Raw genomic sequence first — 22,017 nt, forward strand, 5'->3', positions numbered from 1 at the left:
CCTTCTCAACCTTTCAGCCCCATGTTAGACTTTGTCATCACCCAGATCTGCTCAATCTCAAAATTGTATATTTGAATATCATGGTCTTTGCCCATGATGGTGTTCAGTGAGAAATGCTAAAGGAGCAACTACCCTATCTGGATGTAAGATATGGGTTTCTTGCTCGCTCATGTGCTTTCCCCGCAAATCACATTAAGAATTTAAGATCTTGGCAGCCCGGGTGGCTCAGCGGTTTAGCGCGGCCTTCCGCCCAGGGCATGATCCTGGAGACCAGAGATCAAGTCCCACGTCGGGCTTTCTGCATGGAGCCTGCTTCTCCCTCTGCCTGTGTCTCTGCCTCTCTCTCTCCTCTCTCTCTCTCTCTTTCTCTCTATCTCTATCTGTGTCTCTCATGAATAAATAAAATCTTTAAAAAATAATTTAAGATCTTGTTTGGTTGACTTATTGGTAGACGTCCTTCCCAAGCATGCAGGAACAAAAACTGGTAGCTATTCTTTGTCTTTCTCTTACTGTAATTGTGGAAAGAGGTTCTTACTACATGCAGTTAATATTTAGTACCAGAGTCTATTATTCCACCTGTACATAAGTGTGGGCAATGCTTTCTGAAGAAGCGACTTCTATTTTCATGGAAACATTCTGATCTCTTTTATCCTCTTTGGCTGAAGTTTCCAGAGCAGTTAGATTTTTTGTATGGCTAGTCAGAATTCTAGAAGCAATGTGTTGGGAAGAGTGGGTGCAAAAGAGATGTTAGGCTTGGCAGGTTTTATGGCAGAATATTCTAGATTAAAGAAAAGACATCTCTGTATTCAAAGAAAGAAGAAAAAGAAGAAAGAAAGAAAGAAAGAAAGAAAGAAAGAAAGAAAGAAAGAAAGAAAGAAAGAAAAAAGAAAGAAGCCTCCACACTGTAAAGTTATTACACTGATTCATTTTTGTTTTCAGAATCTGAATTCTAGAACCCTCTCCTATCTGTATTTTTTTTATCATAATACATTTTTATATTATACAGGCAATATAGGATTATCATTATTATTTGAAAAAAAGGAAAGACATAAGGAGAAAATAAATACCACCTATAATTCCATGTTGTATTTTAACAATATAAATGCCTTTCAGACCTTTTGCTAGGTAACATACTACATATTTTACACACGCTGATGTACACTTTCTCTTACAAACAGGGAGTCATCAATATTGTGCATAATGTTTCATAGCCCTTTTTAAAATCAATAGTATATTAATTTAAATGAATTAATAGTATATTAATAGCATATGTATTTCATCTTTTTCCATGTTAGGAAGTAAATCACTACAATCATTGTTTTTAATGAGTGTGTTGTGTTTCTATTTTGAACATTTAGATTGTTTCAACAATCATATAAGGAAGTCTTTACATACTTCTTGATTTCCTTGGGTTACATCTCTAAAAGTTAATTCCTTGGTAAATTATAGATACTTTAAAATTTTCTTTTAAACAGTACATAAAGAATATATGCTAGTTCTAAAAAAATCCAATTCAATAATATACAGATTCAAATGGATATTTGTCTAGTCATGATTTCCATTTTATTTTTATTTATTTTTATGATTTCCATTTTAAGTGTTGCTAGAGTGAAATTTTGCAAGATATTTAATATTTTCCATAGAACAATTCCTACATGCCATGTTGCTGAATCTCAGGATGTGTGTTTTGAGCAGTTCTGACATACACTTCCAAATTGTCCTCAAGGAAGGGTGATGCTTCTTCCAGCCTGTATGAGAGTCTTACTTTCTCCTGATCTAGTTCAATAACAGATATTATCATTAAAAAAAAAACAAAAACTTTCCTAATGTGGGAAAGTGAATAACTGTAACTCTTTTTTTTTAAATGTATCTTTGACTCATGGTGATATTAAATGCCTTAATATTATTGGATTTATTTCATTTCTGGCAAATTATCTGTATCTTGGTTTCTTTTTTTATTGAGTTATGTTTTGGTGACTAGCTAGCTCTTCAGCAAACTCATTGCCCTTCCCCCTTAAGCACATGAGCTAGACTGCATTTCCCAGGCTTCTATACATCTATACATGGCTACTCAATCGAGTTCTAGCCCAGACCATAATCAATCTCTGCAGGTCACAAGTCCAGTATTGGTCTCTTAAACCTATAATTAAAGTATCGGAAGGGCTATGTTCCTCTCTGCAGACTCTAGAGAGAGAATCTGTTTCCTTCCTCATTTGAGTCATTGGCAGACTTAGTTTCTTTGTGGTTTGTAGGACTAAAGTCTCCTTTTTGAGCTGGCCTCCAGGGGAGGCTGTTCCTAGCTTCGAGAGGCCATCAACATTCCTTGTCTTGTGGTCTCCCCTTGTTCATCTTCTAAGAGTGGGAGTCTCCCTGTGCCACAGATTCTCTTGCTGCTCTCTGACCCATGCTTCTCTCTTCCCTTCAGGGACCCATATGATTACATGGGCCAGGATAATCTCCTTCTTTTAAAGTCAGCTGATAAGCAGCTTTCATTCCATTGGCAACCTTGATTTCCTTTTGCCATAGGATATCCACGGACATAATACCAGGGAGTGAAGAGACTGAGGCCCCGAACCTGTTGAGCACACTTTCTTTCCCTTCCCATTGAGAATATGTTTAGGACAGATATCACGTACTCTGTTTCCCCCTTGTTTAGACCAGTGGTTGGTTCACAGGGAAGGTACGTAGGGTTTGCTGAATAGATGAAGAAAATTTTCATCAAATAACTTGATTAAACTGTACCAATAAGCCTCCATTCTACTATCCTTATAGTTTTGTTCCTGGTCCATATGGTTTTAAATATTTCTGAGATTTTGGCATAAACAAGTAAATAACGTGTATCTTCCAAAACATACTGTTAACCTTTTGTGTAATACTATTTTCCCATTTTCCTTTTTCTTTTTTTTGTATGTTACTTTCTACAATTTTCTTCTTCTTCTTAATAATGACTTTCATTTTCCTGCGACAAGCCTGTGGATGTGGAAAATACAACAACTTCTAAGCAGGAACTGAGATTTAGAATAGTTAAATAAAATTCTCGGAGATAAGCCCCTTGTTTAGAGAAGACTAAAGTGATTGCACAACCATGTTCATGGGCATCCTTATCACAGAATCAAATCATCCCTACTTCCTCTTTTTTAAATTATGGCAAAATATATATAACATAAAATTGACCATTAAGTGTACAATTCAGTGGCATTTATTATATTCAAAGTGCTGTGCAACCATCAGTCTCTTTTTAAAAAACTTTTTTAGTTAACTAATTTCAATTCTCAAATTTTCCAAACTAAAAATATCCCAACTACTAGGAAAATCCACTGCCATTTTGTTAATTCAAAATAATCTTATTACCAATTTAAATATTGATATAATAAAGTATATATTTAAAACAAATTTTTAGATTCCTCTGTATCCTAGGTGGTTTTAAATAAAAATAACTTCTTAAATATGAAAATATTTTCAGGTACCTGGGTGGCTCAGTTGTTTAAGGGTCCAACTCTTGATTTCAGTTCAGGGTCGTGAGATTCAGCTGTGTCTGGCTCTGCACTCAGTGGGGAATCTGCTTGATATTCTCTCTCTCCCTCTCCTTCTCTCCCTCCTCCTTAAAACAAGAAAAAAGATAGATTTTCTTAAACAGAAAAATAATATTCTCCAGTCAAATATTTATAAAATTTTTTTTTGCTATATAAACAAATCAAGAAATAGTATCTTTAGGACATTTTAATTTATTTCTAAAACTAATGGCCAGGTTATTTTTTTAAAACAATCACTTGGTAAGTAGATTTAAAACACATCTGTCTGGCTATCACCCATAGTATAATTGCAGGTAATGTTAACCTCACTATAACCTCATTTGTTAAAGAATAAATTCAATAAAAGTGTGTTCGACTTACGTGACATTTAAGGGGGTTAAATTTAAAAATTGCCATAAGAATCTCATTATAAGCTGGTCTTTCCCATATGGAGGCCCCATGACCTTCTCCAAAAAGATCTTTGTGAAATGATAAGAAATGCTAATTTCCATTTTTACTGTCATACAGTACTGCTAGTGTAACAGTAACTGATGGTAGAATGATTGTGTTAATTACAAACATTTGAAACTAGAAACTTATTTCCTACTAATAGTCTTAGAATAAGTAATAAGATCTGCTTTTATTATTCTTTCCCAGAGAAATTTAAGTATAAATACTATTCCAAACATATGTATATGTGTGCAGACACACAATTGAATGAATCTAGAAATTTTTGCATTAATTGCAGCTTGTGGACTTATGATGTCTCTGTGTGCTTTTATCCCCTTACAATGATGTATTAATTGTTCTTATTTTGCTCCTTCCTGAAAACAAATTGAATTTAAGTAGTTTTCACTTGAGAAAAAGAAGATTTTTCCAACTTATTTGAAAAAAACAACATTTTCGCTATGTTTCTAGAATAGATTTAGAAGCTGAAGTTCTTGAAATGGTATTACTTTGTTATAAAGACTTTTCTGTTATAAAGACTTTTTCTTGGGGTTTTATTTATAAAAACATTGTTGTTAAGATCTTTCACCTTTAAATTTAATTTCTGATTTTTGCATATTTTCTTTATATTATCCAGGCTTATGTAATTTATTTCTTATAGGTAATCTTTGAAGGTATTACTGTGATAATTACAATCTAATTCAAATTAGATGCAATACACAAAGCTTTAAGCATTATTATTTATAATACAATTCTGGTTAGCTTGTATACATTCTAAAATATGAATTATAAGCATTTTGTAAGGGATTCTAAATGTTATAAATTCCAATATATTAAATATAAGGGAAGTATAGGTCCCATATAGTATTATTACTAGTATTTCTAAATTATAAAAATATTATTTGGAGTTCAATAATTGGCCACATTTGCTACAGTGAAAAACAACAACAACAACAACAACAACAACAACAACGCAAAACAAAAACTGTAGGGAATCGAGAAGAGAAAATGAGTTTCTCTTCACAGATTTTGACCCAATGTTCTAAGTGGGTCATAAAATTTATTTTAGTGAATTAAGTTCTACTATCTGTTACTCTGGGGTAATAGTTACATTTAATTTGTTTTATTAAAGTATGCTTTAGTTTTAGTTTACTTCCTGATGGCTCTTGAATCAAGATATTAGTTGATTCATTTGGATGAATCTAATTAAAAGGCTATGATTGAGAAATGAGAGTGAGGGAGTTTTTGTTGTAATATGTAGACTTTTTAAATGTCAGAAATTGCTTGTGGAAGAATTGGGTACTCTGCAAAGCAGTGTTTAACCTGGGACCTAGCAGAAGGGTAAGAGTAATTTTACCTGCAACAAAAACATTCTGGTTTACTTTTCTGACCAACTATATGGCTGGCAGCGTCCGTGACAGGTGCCCATCACAGAGTAGAGTTCAAGGATCTAAGTTTGGTAAAAAATTTTTTTCATCACACATGTGCTTACTGAACCTTGTTCTCTCAGTCTATCATCAATTTAAGGATATTTTCCTATGGAAAATATTTTAGTCCAAAGACATAATAAGCTTAAACAAAAGATGAACAGCTTAAAAGAAAATGTAAAAACAACTTCTTTCTGAAATTAATAAAAGTAGCTTGAAGAAACTGCAAGGAGACTGGGAGTGGAAATTAAAAGAAACTGTACAAGTTGGAGTGGAGAGAATTTGAATAGTCAGTTGCAGGAGAAAATGAGACTTACACTTCATTAACAGTAGAGAGTCAGGGTGGGTGTTATTCTCCCAACAACTTCTCAGTGCTGTTCTGTTGCACCCTTGTTAACACACGTGCAAATTTTCTAATCCTTCCTTAATCTTTAGCTGCTAATGGAAAAGAAGTTTGTTGCTCTTAGCATATTATGGAATTATAAACATGTTGTCTAATTCTGCCTCCTTCCTACCATATATTTGGGGGGGAGATAATATCAAAGCCCTGAGGAAGAATCACAGAGATCTGTTTTCTTTTTAAATTCAACACTGTTGACAGGGATTAGATTTATAACAGTTTTCAAGGAGACTTCAACACTGTGGAAAGGGGACTAGTAATAAATCAAATTCACTTGCTGCTTTGGGTTACATGATGTTAAAAGTTTGAATATTTATTTATCTCTAACAAGATATATGTATATGTAGAAAAAATCTTTGCATATATTGAACAGAAAGAGGAAATAAACTTTTGGTTGTTTTTTAAAATGATGGGCAAGCTTCATTTCATAAAGTATGAGGAGATGGAATCTTGTGGAATGAAAGAAGAAAAACCCGTAACAAATCTAGTTCATGTTTGAAACATAAAGAGGCTCACTCTCTCCTCAGATGCCTCTGCAGAGTCTGAGGATGGGATATAAATGGGAGTTTTGGTGGTGTGAGATGATGGATGAGGGTCTCCCCTGGTTGCCGGAGGATCTGTGACCAGCACAAAAACTGCTTGGTCTGGGTTAATTAATTGCAGGAACAGTTTATTCAGATGCAGGGCAAGCACCTTGGCTAAAATCTCAGCATCTGTGTTGATTAAAGATCTGAGGCCGAAGGAAGCACATAGTTGGGGGTCTTCAATGGGTTTGGGAGCCATATGGGCTTCTTTTAATGAGGGAGGGCTTCTGCGATCCAAGTCTCAAAGCTATGTTGTTCTAGTCAGCATTAATGGACTATCTCTTGTCCAGCACCACGGCACCTCACAGTACTATTAGGGTAAACATTTTTCCAAGTTACTTGTTTCAATAATCCATTCAAGGTCTCACTATGAGTTTTCCTGTTTTACAGACCTAGTGACAAAAGAATAGGGTACAAAATCTTGCTGGTCTTCAGTTCAGGGCAGATCCTGAATAGAAATCTCTGTTTTGAATTTCACTGCCAATGAAATGTCCACTAGGCTATTATGGCACTTTTAAGATGTGAGCTGTGGAAGGTATATTCTCTGAAATTTTATCTTCAGAATATTGTGTCTGATAATTTTTCTGGGCTTTGAGTTTCTGTTTAGTATAGCTGTGGAAATGGATACAGAGGTCCAAATGAAAATGGAACTATAATAAAAATGGGAAAATATGGGATGCATCAATAAAACTGAACTTCTTTTGGCTGCACAATCCCTTGGGCCATTCATGATTTGATAATATTATGGCTTAATTACTTATAAACACTGTTTATGGAACTTAACTGAGGATTTTTTTTAAGAGTTATGGAGTTATACCACACAAGTATCTACATCAGAGGCAAGTTTCAATGCTCACTTTGGGAGCAAAGCTTCAATCTTGAGAAGTGTTCCTCACGTGCTTTGTTCTCTTCACTCAGTTGGATTCTATAGACGTTTAGTCAACCACTGGCATTAGAGTCTATTCATGTAGGTCACCAGCCTGAATCCCCTCTTTATTTTGCATTGTGTTAAAACTTTGTTATTAAGTATACACGTGAGGGCACAGGATGCTCAAGTAGATTTCTAAAATAACAATAAAATAAGCATCTACTTCTCCCTCACTTTAAGAGTTAGCACATCATCAGTTCTTTCCTGTGCTCCTCCAGCCCCTTTCAGAGATAACTACCAATATGCATTGCTATGACACTTTCTTTTCCTTTCAAGTTTTCCACCTAAATATGGTGTTGCACTACACAGATTTTGGAACCAGTCGTATATTTTGTCCTGAGACTCATCTTTCTTTCCCACTACTGTGTTCCAGAGATTCATCTATTTGTCTATGTCTAGCTGTGGTTCATTCCTTTATGCTTGCTAGAGAAGAATTAATTAAATAAATATACCATAATTTTTCAATCCATTCTACAGAGAGGAGAGTCTGGATGGCTTCAATTTGTTGCTCTTGGGAAGAGAGCTAATATAAACATGTCCTCTGGCACAAAAGGGCAAAAATTTCTCTAGATATTAGACTAAGAGTGGAATTACTGACTCATGAGGTATGACCAGATTGAAAACTTCTAGGTTATGTCCAATGGTCTTTTAAAGTGATGTGTACCAATTTTCACACTTACTAGCAATGTATGAGAGTTCCTGAGGCTCCAGGTCTCTGCCAAACACTTAATATGCTTAAAATATGTATGTTTGTAATCATGTTGTTATGACATCCTGTGTCATAATAATTTCGATTAATGTTCCGCTAGTTACTCATGAGATACAGTACATCTTATCTGTTTAATTTTTTGTGAAATGTCTTTTCTGTCATCTTTTGTGAAATGTCTTTGCCATTTTTCTATTGCATTGATTTAAAACACTCATTCTTTATATAGTCTGTACACTAATCTTTTGTCAAATGTCTGCCATTTTTCTATTGAATTATTGTCAATGAAAAAAATTCCTAGTCATTCTTTTTTTTAAAAGATTTTATTTATTCATGCATGAGAGACACACACACACAGAGCCACCCAAGCTTCCCTCTTATTCATTCTTTACATGGTCTATATATATGAATCCATTATAGGTAAGACCAATATCTCCTAATTTGTGACTGTCTTCTCACTGCCTTTATTGTGTATATTGATGAATAGGAGTGCTGAATATTTTAATTTCTTTTTAAGTTTTATTTTAATTCTAGTTAGTTAACATACAGTATTTTATTCATTTCAGGTGTACAACATACTAATTGAACACATCCATACATCACCCAGTGTTCATTACAAGTAATTCCTAAATCCCCATCACCTATTTCACCCATCTGCCACCACCACCTCCCCTCTGGTAACCATGAGTCTGTTCTCTCTAGTCAAGAGTCTTGTTTCTTGGTTTTTCTCTATTTTTTCTTCCCTTATGTGCATTTGTTTCTTAAATTCTACAAATGAGTGAAATTATATGGTGTTTGTCTTTCTCTGACTTATATATCTTAGCATCATACTCTAGCTCCATCAATGTCATTGCAAATTGCAAATTGTAAGGTTTCATTCCTTTTTTATGGCCGAGTAATATTCTATTACATATACTAAATCCATCATTATTATATATGTAGTAATAACAAATAATAACTAACCCATATATTATTGTACATATATTCATCACACCTTCTTTATCCACTTATCAATTGATGGAAATTTGGGGCATTTCCATATCTTTGCTATTATAAATAGTGCTGCTATAAATATTAGGTACATGTTTCCTTTGAATTAGTGTTCTTATATTCTTTGGGTACACACGCAGTAGTACAATTGCTGGATTGTGAGGTAGTTCTATTTTTAACTTTCTTGGGAAACTTCATACCAATTTCCACAGTGTCTGCACCAGTTTGCATTCCCATCAATAGTGCACGAGTATTCCTTTTTCTTCACATTGTTACCAACACCTGTTGTTTCTTGTGCTATGGATTTTAGCCATTCTTACAGGTGTGAGTTGATATCTCATTGTCATCTTGATTTTTGTTTCCCTGATAATAAGTGATAATGAGCATATTTTCATGTCTGTTGGCCATCTGGATGTCTTCTTTGGAGAAATGTCTGTTTATATCTTTTACCCATTTTTATTTTTATTTTTTAAATTTTTTGGGGGGTATTTTGAAAAACATATTATTATTATTATTTTAAATAAATTTATTTTTTATTGGTGTTCAATTTACCAACATACAGAATAACACCCAGTGCTCATCCTGTCAAGTGCCCCCCTCAGTGCCTGTCACCCATTCACCCCCACCCCCCGCCTGCCTCCCCTTCCACCACCCCTAGTTCGTTTCCCAGAGTTAGGAGTCTTTATGTTTTGTCTCCCTTTCTGATATTCTTCTCCCTTCCCTTATATTCCCTTTCACTATTATTTATATTCCCCAAATGAATGAGAACATATACTGTTTGTCCTTCTCCGATTGACTTACTTCACTCAGCATAATACCCTCAGTTCTATCCACATCAAAGTAAATGGTGGGTGTCATTTCTAATGGCTGAGGAATATTCCATTGTATACCTAGACCACATCTTCTTTATCCATCTTTCGATGGACACCAAGGCTCCTTCCACAGTTTGGCTATTGTGGACATTGCTGCTAGAAACATCGGGGTGCAGGTGTCCCCGCGTTTCATTGCATCTGTATCTTTGGGGTAAATCCCCAGCAGTGCAATTGCTGGGTTGTAGGGCAGGTCTATTTTTAACTCTTTGAGGAACCTCCACACAGTTTTCCAGAGTGGCTGACCCAGTTCACATTCCCACCAACAGTGTAAGAGGGTTCCCTTTTCTCCCCATCCTCTCCAACATTTGTGGTTTCCTGCCTTGTTAATTTGCCCCATTCTCACTGGCGTGAGGTGGTATCTCATTGTGGTTTTGATTTCTATTTCCCTGATGGCAAGTGATGCAGAGCATTTTCTCATGTGCATGTTGGCCATGTCTATGTCTTCCTCTGTGAGATTTCTCTTCATGTCTTTTACCCATTTCATGATTGGATTGTTTGTTTCTTTGCTGTTGAGTCTAATAAGTTCTTTATAGATCTTGGAAACTAGCCCTTTATCTGATAGGTCATTTGCAAATATCTTCTCCCATTCTGTAGGTTGTCTTTTAGTTTTGTTGACTGTATCCTTTGCTGTGCAAAAGCTTCTTATCTTGATGAAGACCCAAGAGTTCATTTTTGCTTTTGTTTCTTTTGCCTTTGTGGATGTATCTTGCAAGAAGTTACTGTGGCTGAGTTCAAAAAGGGTGTTGCCTGTGTTCTCCTCTAGGATTTTGATGGAATATTGTCTCACATTTAGATCTTTCATCCATTTTGAGTTTATCTTTGTGTATGGTGCAAGAGAGTGGTCTAGTTTCATTCTTCTGCATGTGGATGTCCAATTTTCCCAGCACCATTTATTGAAGAGACTGTCTTTCTACCAGTGGATAGTCTTTCCTCCGTTATTGAATATTAGTTGACCATAAAGTTGAGGGTCCACTTCTGGGTTTATTCTGTTCCATTGATCTATGTGTCTGTTTTTGTGCCAGTACCACACTGTCTTGATGACCACAGCTTTGTAGTAGAACCTGAAATCTGGCATTGTGATGCCCCCAGATATGGTTTTCTTTTTTAAAATTCCCCTGGCTATTCGGGGTCTTTTCTGATGCCACACAAATCTTAAAATGATTTGTTCCAACTCTCTGAAGAAAGTCGATGGTATTTTGATAGGGATTGCATTAAACGTGTAAATTGCCCTGGGTAACATTGACATTTTCACAATATTAATTCTGCCAATCCATGAGCATGGAATATTTTTCCATCTCTTTGTGTCTTCCTCAATTTCTTTCAGAAGTGTTCTATAGTTTTTAGGATATAGATCCTTTACCTCTTTGGTTAGGTTTATTCCTAGGTATCTTATGCTTTTGGGTGCAATTGTAAATGGGATGGACTCCTTCATTTCTCTTTCTTCAGTCTCATTGTTAGTGTATAGAAATGCCACTGATTTCTGGGCATTGATTTTGTATCCTGCCACGCTACCAAATTGCTGTATGAGTTCTAGCAATCTTGGGGTGGAGGCTTTTGGGTTTTCTATGTAGAGTATCAAGTCATCGGCGAAGAGGGAGAGTTTGACTTCTTCTTTGCCAATTTGAATGCCTTTAATGTCTTTTTGTTGTCGGATTGCTGAGGCTAGGACTTCCAGTACTGTGTTGAATAGCAGTGGTGAGAGTGGACATCCCTGTCTTGTTCCTGATCTTAGGGGAAAGGCTCCCAGTGCTTCCCCATTGAGAATGATATTTGCTGTGGGCTTTTCGTGGATGGCTTTTAAGATGTCGAGGAATGTTCCCTCTATCCCTACACTCTGAGGAGTTTTGATCAGGAATGGATGCTGTATTTTGTCAAATGCTTTCTCTGCATCTAATGAGAGGATCATATGGTTCTTGGTTTTTCTCTTGCTGATATGATGAATCACATTGATTGTTTTACGGGTGTTGAACCAGCCTTGTGTCCTGGGGATAAATCCTACTTGGTCATGGTGAATAATTTTCTTAATGTACTGTTGGATCCGATTGGCTAGTATCTTGTTGAGAATTTTTGCATCCATGTTCATCAAGGAGATTGGTCTGTAATTCTCCTTTTTGGTGGGGTCTTTGTCTGGCTTTGGAATTAAGGTGATGCTGGCCTCATAGAACGAATTTGGAAGTACTCCATCTCTTTCTATCTTTCCAAACAGCTTTAGTAGAATAGGTATGGTTTCTTCTTTAAACGTTTGATAGAATTCCCCTGGGAAGCCATCTGGCCCTGGACTTTTGTGTCTTGGGAGGTTTTTGATGACTGCTTCAATTTCCTCCCTGGTTATTGGCCTGTTCAGGTTTTCTATTTCTTCCTGTTCCAGTTTTGGTAGTTTGTGGCTTTCCAGGAATGCACCCATTTCTTCTAGATTGCCTAATTTATTGGCATATAGCTGTTCATAATATGTTTTTAAAATCGTTTGTATTTCCTTGGTGTTGGTAGTGATCTCTCCTTTCTCATTCATCATTTTATTAATTTGAGTCTTCTCTCTCTTCTTTTAAATAAGGCTGGCTAATGGTTTATCTATCTTATTAATTCTTTCAAAGAGCCAACTCCTGGTTCTGTTGATCTGTTCCACAGTTTTTCTGGTCTCGATTTCGTTGAGTTCTGTTCGAATCTTTATTAACTCTCTTCTTCTGCTGGGTGTAGGATCTATTTGCTGTTTTTTCTCTAGCTCCTTTATGTTTAAGGTTAGCTTTTGTATTTGAGTTCTTTCCAGTTTTTGAATGGATGCTTGTATTGCGATGTATTTCCCCCTCAGGACTGCTTTTGCTGCATCTCAAAGATTTTGAATGGTTGTATCTTCATTCTCATTAGTTTCCATGAATCTTTTTAATTCTTCCTTAATTTCCTGGTTGACCCTTTCATCTTTTAGCAGGATGGTCCTTAACCTCCACGTGTTTGAGGTCCTTCCAAACTTCTTGTTGTGATTTAGTTCTAATTTCAAGGCATTATGGTCTGAGAATACACAGGGGACGATCCCAATCTTTTGGTATTGGTTCAGACCCGATTTGTGACCCAGTATGTGGTCTATTCTGGAGAAAGTTCCATGTGCACTTGAGAAGAATGTGTATTCAGTTGAGTTTGGATGTAAAGTTCTGTAGATATCTGTGAAATCCATCTGGTCCAGTGTATCATTTAAAGCTCTCGTTTCTTTGGAGATGTTGTGCTTAAAACACCTATCGAGTATAGAAAGAGCTAGATTGAGGTCACCAAGTATAAGTGTATTATTATCTAAGTATTTCTTCACTTTGGTTATTAATTGATTGATATATTTGGCAGCTCCCACATTCGGGGCATATATATTGAGGATTGTTAAGTCCTCTTGTTGGATAGATCCTTTAAGTATGATATAGTGTCCCTCTTCATCTCTCACTACAGTCTTCGGGGTAAATTTTAGTTTATCTGATATAAAGATGGCTACCCCTGCTTTCTTTTGAGGACCATTTGAATGGTAAATGGTTCTCCAACCTTTTATTTTCAGGCTGTAGGTGTCCTTCTGTCTAAAATGAGTCTCTTGTAGACAGCAACTAGATGGGTCCTGCTTTTTTATCCAGTCTGAAACCCTGCGCCTTTTGATGGGGTCATTAAGCCCATTCACGTTCAGAGTTACTATTGAAAGGTATCAGTTTAGTGTCATCATGATACCTATTCAGTCCTTGTTTTTGTGGATTGTTCCACTGAACTTCTTCTTAAAGGGGAATTTTAAGAGTCCCCCTTAAAATTTCTTGCAGAGCTGGTTTGGAGGTCACATATTCTTTCAGTTCCTGCCTGTCTTGGAAGTTCTTTATCTCTCCTTCCATTTTGAATGAGAGCTTTGCTGGATAAAGTATTCTTGGTTGCATGTTTTTCTCATTTAGGACCCTGAATATATCCTGCCAGCCCTTTTTGGCCTGCCAGGTCTCTGTGGAGAGGTCTGCTGTTACCCTCATACTCCTCCCTGTAAAAGTCAGGGATTTCTTGTCTCTTGCTGCTTTAAGGATCTCCTCTTTATCTTGGGAATGTGCAAGCTTAACTATTAAATGTCGAGGTGTTGAATGGTTTTTATTGATTTTAGGGGGCGATCTCTCTATATCCTGGATCTGAATGCCTGTTTCCCTTCCCAGATTAGGAAAGTTTTCAGCTATGATTTGTTCAAATACATATTCTGGCCCTCTGGCCCTTTCGGCGCCCTCGGGAACACCAATTAAACGTAGGTTTTTCTTCCTCAGGCTGTCGTTTATTTCCCTTAATCTATCTTCATGGTCTTTTAATTGTTTGTCTCTTTTTTCCTCAGTTTCCCTCTTTGCAATCAACTTGTCTTCTATGTCACTCACTCGTTCTTCCACCTCGTTAACCCTCGTTGTTAGGACTTCTAGTTTGGATTGCATCTCATTCAATGGATTTTTAATTTCTGCCTGATTGGATCTAAATTCTGCAGTCATGAAGTCTCTTGAGTCCTTTATGCTTTTTTCTAGAGCCACCAGTAGCTGTATAATAGTGCTTCTGAATTGGCTTTCTGACATTGAATTGTAATCCAGATTTTCTAACTCTGTGGGAGAGAGACTGTTTCTGATTCTTTCTTTTGAGGTGAGGTTTTCCTTCTAGTCATTTTGCTCAGTGCAGAGTGGCCAAAAACAAGTTGTATTGGGAAAAGGAGAAAAAGAGAGGAGAGAAAGAAGGAAAGTAAAGAGAAAAAGAAAAAAAGAAAAAAGGAAGAAATAGGAAAAAAAAAGAAGAAAAAGAGAAAGAAAAAGAAGGAAAGGGAAAAAAAAGAGGTGGAGGAAGCAAACAAATCAAAAAACAAAAAACAAAACAAAACAAAACAAAACAAAAACCACGGGGAGTATCTTCTGATTCTGTATACTTTAAGTCCCTTGACTTCCGCTGGAACTTGTCCATCTAGCTGTCTTCTGGAGGAGGGGCCTGTTGTGCTGATTCTCAGGTGTTAGCACTTGGGGGAGCTGCTCTGCCCCCTGCCTGGTGCAGGGCTCAGTGGGGGTTGTTTACCCCGTGAGGCCCCTGGAGGAACAACCCCAGTGGCTGCGGCAGCTCTGGAGCCCTGGAGTCAGCTCCCGCAGGAACTACAGAGCTCTCAGTCTGCAGGGCCTGGAGGCTCCGGCGCGGGCCCTCTGATCTGCTCAGCTCGGGGCAGGAGCGTCCTTGCTGTCCTGGGCCCTCCCGGCCTCTGCCTGTCCCGGGGGGAGGCCGGATCCTGGGCTGTGTCCCGGCGCCCTGTGCTCCTGGGCCTGTGCTGTTGGATTCGTGCTCCCGGCCGCGCAGCCCCCTCCGTGGAGCTGCCCCCCCGAGCCCCCCGAGCTGCTCCCGCCCCGCAGCCCCCTCCGCGGAGCCTCTTCCTCCGCCCGAGCCCCTCCGAGCTGCTCCGGGTCCCGCCGTGCGCGCTGCAGCCCTTAGGGAGCTCGGCGCACTCTCCCGGGGCGCAGGTGCTGTTAGTGTCCCAGGGAGCCCGAGGGCATCCTCGCCCTCCTGGGGTCCTGCTCCAACGCCCTGGGAGGCCTTTCCGCCCGGGAAGGTTGGTGCAGCTCCTGCTTCTCTGGGACGGGGCTCTCCTGTGCTGGGGACACTCGCCCCGGCCTTAGCCCAGCTCCTCACAGGGCCCCTCCCTCTTGGAGGCCTTTTGTTTATTTCTTTTTCCCCGTCTTCCTACCTTGATAGAAGCCAAACTCTTCTCACTGTAGCATTCCAGCTGGTCTCTCTTTAATCTCAGGCCGAATTTGTAGATTTTCAGGATGATTTGAAGGTTATCTAGGTAATTTGGTGGAGACAAGTGATTTGGAGACCCTACTCTTCTGCCATCTTGCTCCTCTTCCTCTTTTACCCATTTTTAATTGGGTTATTTGTTTTTGGGGTGTTGAGTTGTATAAGTTCTTCATATATTTTGAATACTAACCCTTTATCAAATATGTAATTTGCAAATATCTTCTCCCATTTCAAAGGTTGCATTTTAGTTTGTTGTTTCCTTCATTGTGTAGAAGATTTTATTTTGATATAGCCCCAATAGTTTATTTTTGTTTTTATTCCCTTGTCTCATGAGATCTATCTAGAAAGAAGTTGTGATGGCCTATGTCAAAGAGGTTATTGCCTATGTTCTCTTCTAGGATTTTAATGGTTTCATGTTTCACATTTAGGTCTTTAATCTATTTTGAATTTATTTTTGTGTATGGTGTAAGAAAGTGCCCCAGTTTTACTCTTTTGCATGTTGCTGAATATTTTGAGGTTTTAATTTTTAAATAATTGTAGGTTCATATAAAGTGGTAATAGAGAATTCAGAGAGATACCATATATCCTTTTTCTAGTTTCCCCCAATGGTAGGTAGCGCATTGTACAACTCTAGTACAATGTTAGAACCAGGAAATTGACATTGATATAATCCATTGACTTAATTCATGTGTCACCAATTTTACATGTATTCATTGATATGTGTGTATTTAGTTTAATGCAAATTCATTACCTGTTGTATCATGATAACCACCATTTCCTTCAAGATACAGAACCCTTCCATTACCATGGAGCTCCCTCATATTATTCTTTTATATTCATACTCACACCCTGTTCTTCACCATCTCTAACCCCTGGTAACCACTAATCTGATCTTCATTTCTATGAGTTTTGTCCTTTTAAGAATGATAAGTAAAAAAGTTATATAACTTCTTGAGGTTGGCTTTGCTTTCCACATAATTTCTTTAAGATTCATTCAAGTTGTATATATCAGTAGTTTGTTCCTTTTTATTACTGAGTACCATTCCATAGAATAGATAGAGCACAGTTGGCTTAACCTTCCACTCATTAAAGGATATCTAAATGTTTCCAGTTTTTGGCTATTACAAATAAAATTTTGTGAAACTCTAAATTGTTGTTGTTGTTGTTGTTTTTTAAAGGCTTATTATTTATTTATTTGAGAAAGAGAGTGTGTGTGTAAGCGGAAGAAGGGGCAGAGAAACAGAAAACCAAGCAGACTCCGTGCTGAATGCAGAGCCCAACATGGGGCTCAATCTCATGACTTTGAGATCACAACCTGAGCCAAAACCAAGTGTCAGATGCTCAACCAAATGAGCCACCCAGGCATCCCTAAATTGTTGTTTTAAAAAAAATAACGAATAGACTATATTTAAAAGAAGTTTTAGGTTGATAGGAAAATTCAGCAGGAAGTACAATGAGTTATCACATAGAACCCCTTCCTCCTCAGTTTTTCCTCTTATTAACATCTGGCATTAGTGTGATACATTCACTACAACTGCTGAGTCAGTGGTGATACCATATTATTAACTAAAGCCCATAGTTCAAATATTAGGATTCACTCTTGCTGCTGTGTATTATATGGGTTTGGAAAAATGTATAATGGCATGTATTCACCATTATAGTATCATGCAGAATAGTTTCCCTGCCCTAAAAATTCTCTGTGCTCTGCCCTTCATCCCTCCTTCCCCTCAACCCCTGGCAACCACTGATCTTTTTACTGTCCGCATTAGTTTTACCATCTCCAGAATGTCATATAGTTGGAATCATAAAGTATGTAGCCTTTCCAGATTGGCTTTTTTCACTTAATAACATGCACTGAAGTCTCTCATGTCTGTTCATGGTTTGATAGCCCATTTCTTTTAATTTAGTTCTCAGCTGAATTGTTTGGATGTACCACAGTTTATTCATCCATTTACCTACTGAAGGAAATCTTGGTTGTTTCCAAGTTTGGGCAGTTATGAATAAGGCTGCTATAAACATCTGAGTATAGATTTTTGTGTGGACATATGTTTTCAGCTAATTTGAATAAATACCAATGTACATGACTGATGAATTATAGAGTAAGAGTATATTCAGTTTTGTAAGAAACCACCAAACTGTCTTCCAAAGTGGCTATAACATTTGCATTCCCATCAGCAATGAATTAGATAGAGCTCTTGTCGCTCTGCCAAATGACAATATTTGGTATAGTCAGTGCTTAGGAGTTTAGTCATTCTAATATGTGTACAGTGGTATCTCATTGTTTTAATTCACAACTCTCTAGTGACATTTGATACTGATCATCTTTTCATAGACTTATCTGCTATCTGTATATGTTAATATATGTCTGTTCAGGTCTTTTGCCTGTTTTAAAATCAGGTTGTTAGTTTTCTTATTATTGATTTTTAAGAGTTCTTTGTATAACAATCCTTTATCAGTTATGTCTTTTGTGAACATTTTTCTTCCAGTCTGTGGCTTGTCTGCTCATTCTTGACAGAGTCTTTGCAAAGCAGAGGTTTTTCATTTAATGAGGTCTTGGTTATCAATTATTTCCTTCATATATCTTGCCTTGGTATCTAAAAAGTAATTGTCATACCCAAGATCATCTAGGTGTTTCACTATGTTATCTTCTAGCAGTTTTATAGTTTTGCATTTTACATTTAGGTTTATGATCCATTTGAGTGAATTTTTATGAAGGGCATACAGTCTGTGTCTAAACTCATTTCTTTTCTTTTTGCAGATGGATGCCCAATTATTCTAGTACCATTTGTTGAAAAGGCTATCTTTTCTCCATTGTATTGCTTTTCCTCTTTTGTCAAAGACCATCTGATTATATTTATGTGGCTCTATTTCTGGGCTCTCTATTCTGTCCCATTCATCTGTCTATTATTTCACAAGTGCCACACTGTCTTGATTACTGGAGCTTTATAGTAAGTCTTAAAATTGAGTGGTTCCAGTCCTCTGATTTTGTTCTACTCCAATATTGTAGTGAGTGTTCTGGGTCTTTTGCCTCTCCACATAAATATTAGAAACAGTTTGTTGATATCCACAAAATAACTTTTTGGGATTTTGATTTATTATTTTTTAATATGCATTATGGCATCTTTTTATTTGCTTATGGCCATTTGCATTTTTCTTTGGTGAGACGTGTTCAAATATTTTGCCTATTTTTTAATTGAATTATTTTCTCATTGTTGAGTTTAAAGATTCCTTATCTTTTCTCTCTTGAAGTCTTTTGTTAGATATGTGACTTGCAATTTCTTTCCCCCAGCCTGTAGCTTACCTTTTTTCTCTTAATAGTGTATTTCATAGATCGAAAATTTTAAATTTTGATGAAATTTAATTTATCAACTGTTTCTTAATTGATCATGTTTTTTTATGGCATATTTTAAAACTATTTTCCTAACCCATGGTCACAATGATTTTCTCCTGTTTCCTTCTAAAAGATTTATAGTTTTATTTTTTATGTTTAAGTCTATGGTACATTTTGAGCACATTTTTGGAAATAGGTGAGGTATCAGTTAAGGTTCTTTTTTTTTAAACAAATGTACGTTCAGTTGTTCAAAAAATTAGCAAAATTCATTGAGAAGGCTATTTTTTTTCTCATTGAATTGACTTTTCTTCTTTGTTAGTAATTGATTGATCATATTTATATAAGTCTATTTCTGGATATATTTCTGTTCTTTTGATCTGTGGTCTATCCTTTCACCATTACAATATATTCTTGGTTGTTGTAATTTTATATTAAGCCTTAAAGTTGGGTAATATGAGTCTTCCAAATTTGTTCTTATTTTCCATAATTATATTTGTTGTTTTCATTCCCTTGCCTTTCATATAACTTTTAGAATCAGCTTGTCTATATCTACAAAAAAAATCTTATGAGGCTTTTGATTGGAATTGTGTTAAATCTATAGATAAATTCAGGGATTATCAATGAACTAATTATATTGAGCATGAGCATGGTATTTTTATCAGCTCGTTTAGGTCTTTGATTTCTTTAATCAGCATTTTATAGTCCTCAGCATATAAACCCTATACATCTTTCTTAAGGTTCTTACTTAAATACTGAATTTTTTGAGCTATTTTAAATGATACTGTTTTAAAACTTGGTTTCCAATAGTTAATTAGTAGTATATAAAGACATAATTGCTTTTTTTTGTAAGTTGACTTGCATATTTTTGTATATCTGACGTTATACCCTGTGGCCTTGCTAACTCACTTAGTATTTTTGTAGATCTTGGGGGGTTTTCCATGTAGACAAACACCTTATTGTCTTTATCATTTCTTTCCTTCTACTTGCTGAAGTTTTAATTTTCTTTTTCTCTCTCTCTTTTTCTTTCCTAAGATGGAAACTTAGTGTTTGTTTAATTGGATATCTTTATTCCTTCATAACAGATGCATTTAATGGTATAAAATTTCCTCTAAATATTGCTTTGGTACATCTCACAAATTTTGATATGTTGTATTTTCATTTTTCATTCACTGTAATATATTTCCTAATATTCTTGAGACTTCCTCTTTGATCAATAGATTGTTTAGAAATTTATTGTATAATTTCCAAATATTTGGGAAATTTTAAGATATCTTTCTGTTATTCACTTCTAGGTTAACTCCACTATGGTCAGACAGCATACTTTCTATGTTTTCATTTTCTTTAAATTTCTTAAGAAATTTTGTTTTATGATACAAGATATGGTCTATTTTCATAATGTTTCATGTGCACTTGAAAAGAATTTTTATTCAGCTGTTATTGGGTCAAGAGCCCCTTTATCATGGAAATGTCCCTTCTATCCTTAGAAAGAAATTTTTCTTCTTCAGAATTGTATTTTTCTGGAGTGACATCAGCAAGATGATGGAATAGGAGTTCTCTACTATAACCCTACCACAGAGCATCAATTCTGACAATTACTCAGGGATGAGAGTACCTTTGTGAGAGTCTAGAAGTCCAGTGGAGAAGTTCCAGCACACTCTTGAGGCAAAAAAATTCAAGAGTAGATGCATTGAAGAGGGTAAAAGAAACAGTTTCACTTTGTTTACATGCCTTCTCCCCCAAAGCAGCATGGCTCAGTGCCAGGAAAGACTTTCATAGCCCATGATTTTTCCCACAAAGGAAAGCGAGAGCTAGATTTCTCCAGCTATGCAGGACACTGACAAGAGGCCTACTTCTTTCTTATTCCTTATTTACTGGGTAATCTATAAAATCTACTGGGCTATGAGAGGCAAGGAGACAGTAGCTAGAGCTCTGAGCATTAAAGGGGCACTACAAACTGCTTCAGAGTTCTTACTACTAACTGATTCATGATATCCATGAAAAGTCTTGCCCACTAGCCACTGGGGACACCTTGTCTGTGGACCACCCAGCTGGTCCACAGGAGCCTTTACTGCTCTGTGTCCCTCACTTATACCCCCTTCTCTTCCCCTCCCCAGCCTCTGTGTCTAGCTCCCAGTGTGGGCTTCCATGGATGGCAAGAGTGAACCTTTCTTTAGAGGCAGTCAGCAAGCAAGTGAAGAACGTCAACCAGACCATGGGATTGGGAAAGGTTCACAAACTTAAACATTTCAGGACACTGCCCTACAGAAAACAAACAGGAAGCTCAAAGCATCCAGCCTGGCTTTGTGAGATTCAGAGAAGGTATACAATTTTAAGAATCTCCTCCTAAGGAGGAACAGGAAATGTGAGTCTGGCACAAGTATAGAAAGCCTCAGAATCTCTAGGTGGATAGGTGAAGTTATATTTCTCCCAAAGCAGTCAGTAAGACTGGAGGAGGTGATTGCTTCTTCAAATGTAAAGACTTCAGTGGAAACTTCAAAGAACACACACACACACACACACACACACACACATCAAAGAAAATGACTCCACAGAAGGAACACAGTAGTTTTCCAGTAAATGACCAAAAAGAAATGGAAATCTACAAATTGCCTGACAAATAATTTAAATGATTATGTTAAGGAAGTTCAGTGAGTGACAAGAGAACACAGACAACTCAATGAAATCAGGAAAACATTACACAACAAAAAAAAGAGGTTCAATAGAGAGAAAAAAAAACCCCAGAAATTCTGAAGCTGAATAATACAAGGAATGAAAAGACTATAGTAGAGAACTTCAACAACAGACAAGATCAGCAGAAGAATCCATGAACTCAAAGACGTAATTTGCAGCTATTCAATCAGCATACAATAATACCACAGAAATGTATAGTATCATGAGACAACTATGAATAGTTATATGCCAACAAACTGGATAACTTAGAAGAAATGGGTAGATTCCTAGAAATATACAACCTGACAAGACTGAATCATAAAGGAATAGAAAATCTGAATAGACCTATAACTGGTAAGGATTTTGAATCAGTAATCAAAAGTCCCCCAATGAAGAAAACCTCAG

General features: G+C 36.6%; 1 long non-coding RNA gene across 1 annotated transcript in view; it reads right to left on the reverse strand.

Annotated features, from left to right (window-relative positions):
- Positions 1-1,035: 1,035 nt before the first annotated feature.
- Positions 1,036-22,017, reverse strand: part of LOC140641486 (uncharacterized) — a 42,241-nt gene continuing 21,259 nt past the window's right edge. The window contains exons 2-3 of the long non-coding RNA XR_012038012.1: positions 3,468-3,601; positions 1,036-2,970 (exon numbers count right to left, since the gene is read on the reverse strand). This is a non-coding gene — a long non-coding RNA (uncharacterized lncRNA). The remainder of the gene's footprint in view (positions 2,971-3,467; positions 3,602-22,017) is intronic.

The sequence above is a fragment of the Canis lupus genome, chromosome 10, assembly GCF_048164855.1.
Source record: "Canis lupus baileyi chromosome 10, mCanLup2.hap1, whole genome shotgun sequence".
NCBI lineage: Eukaryota > Metazoa > Chordata > Mammalia > Carnivora > Canidae > Canis > Canis lupus.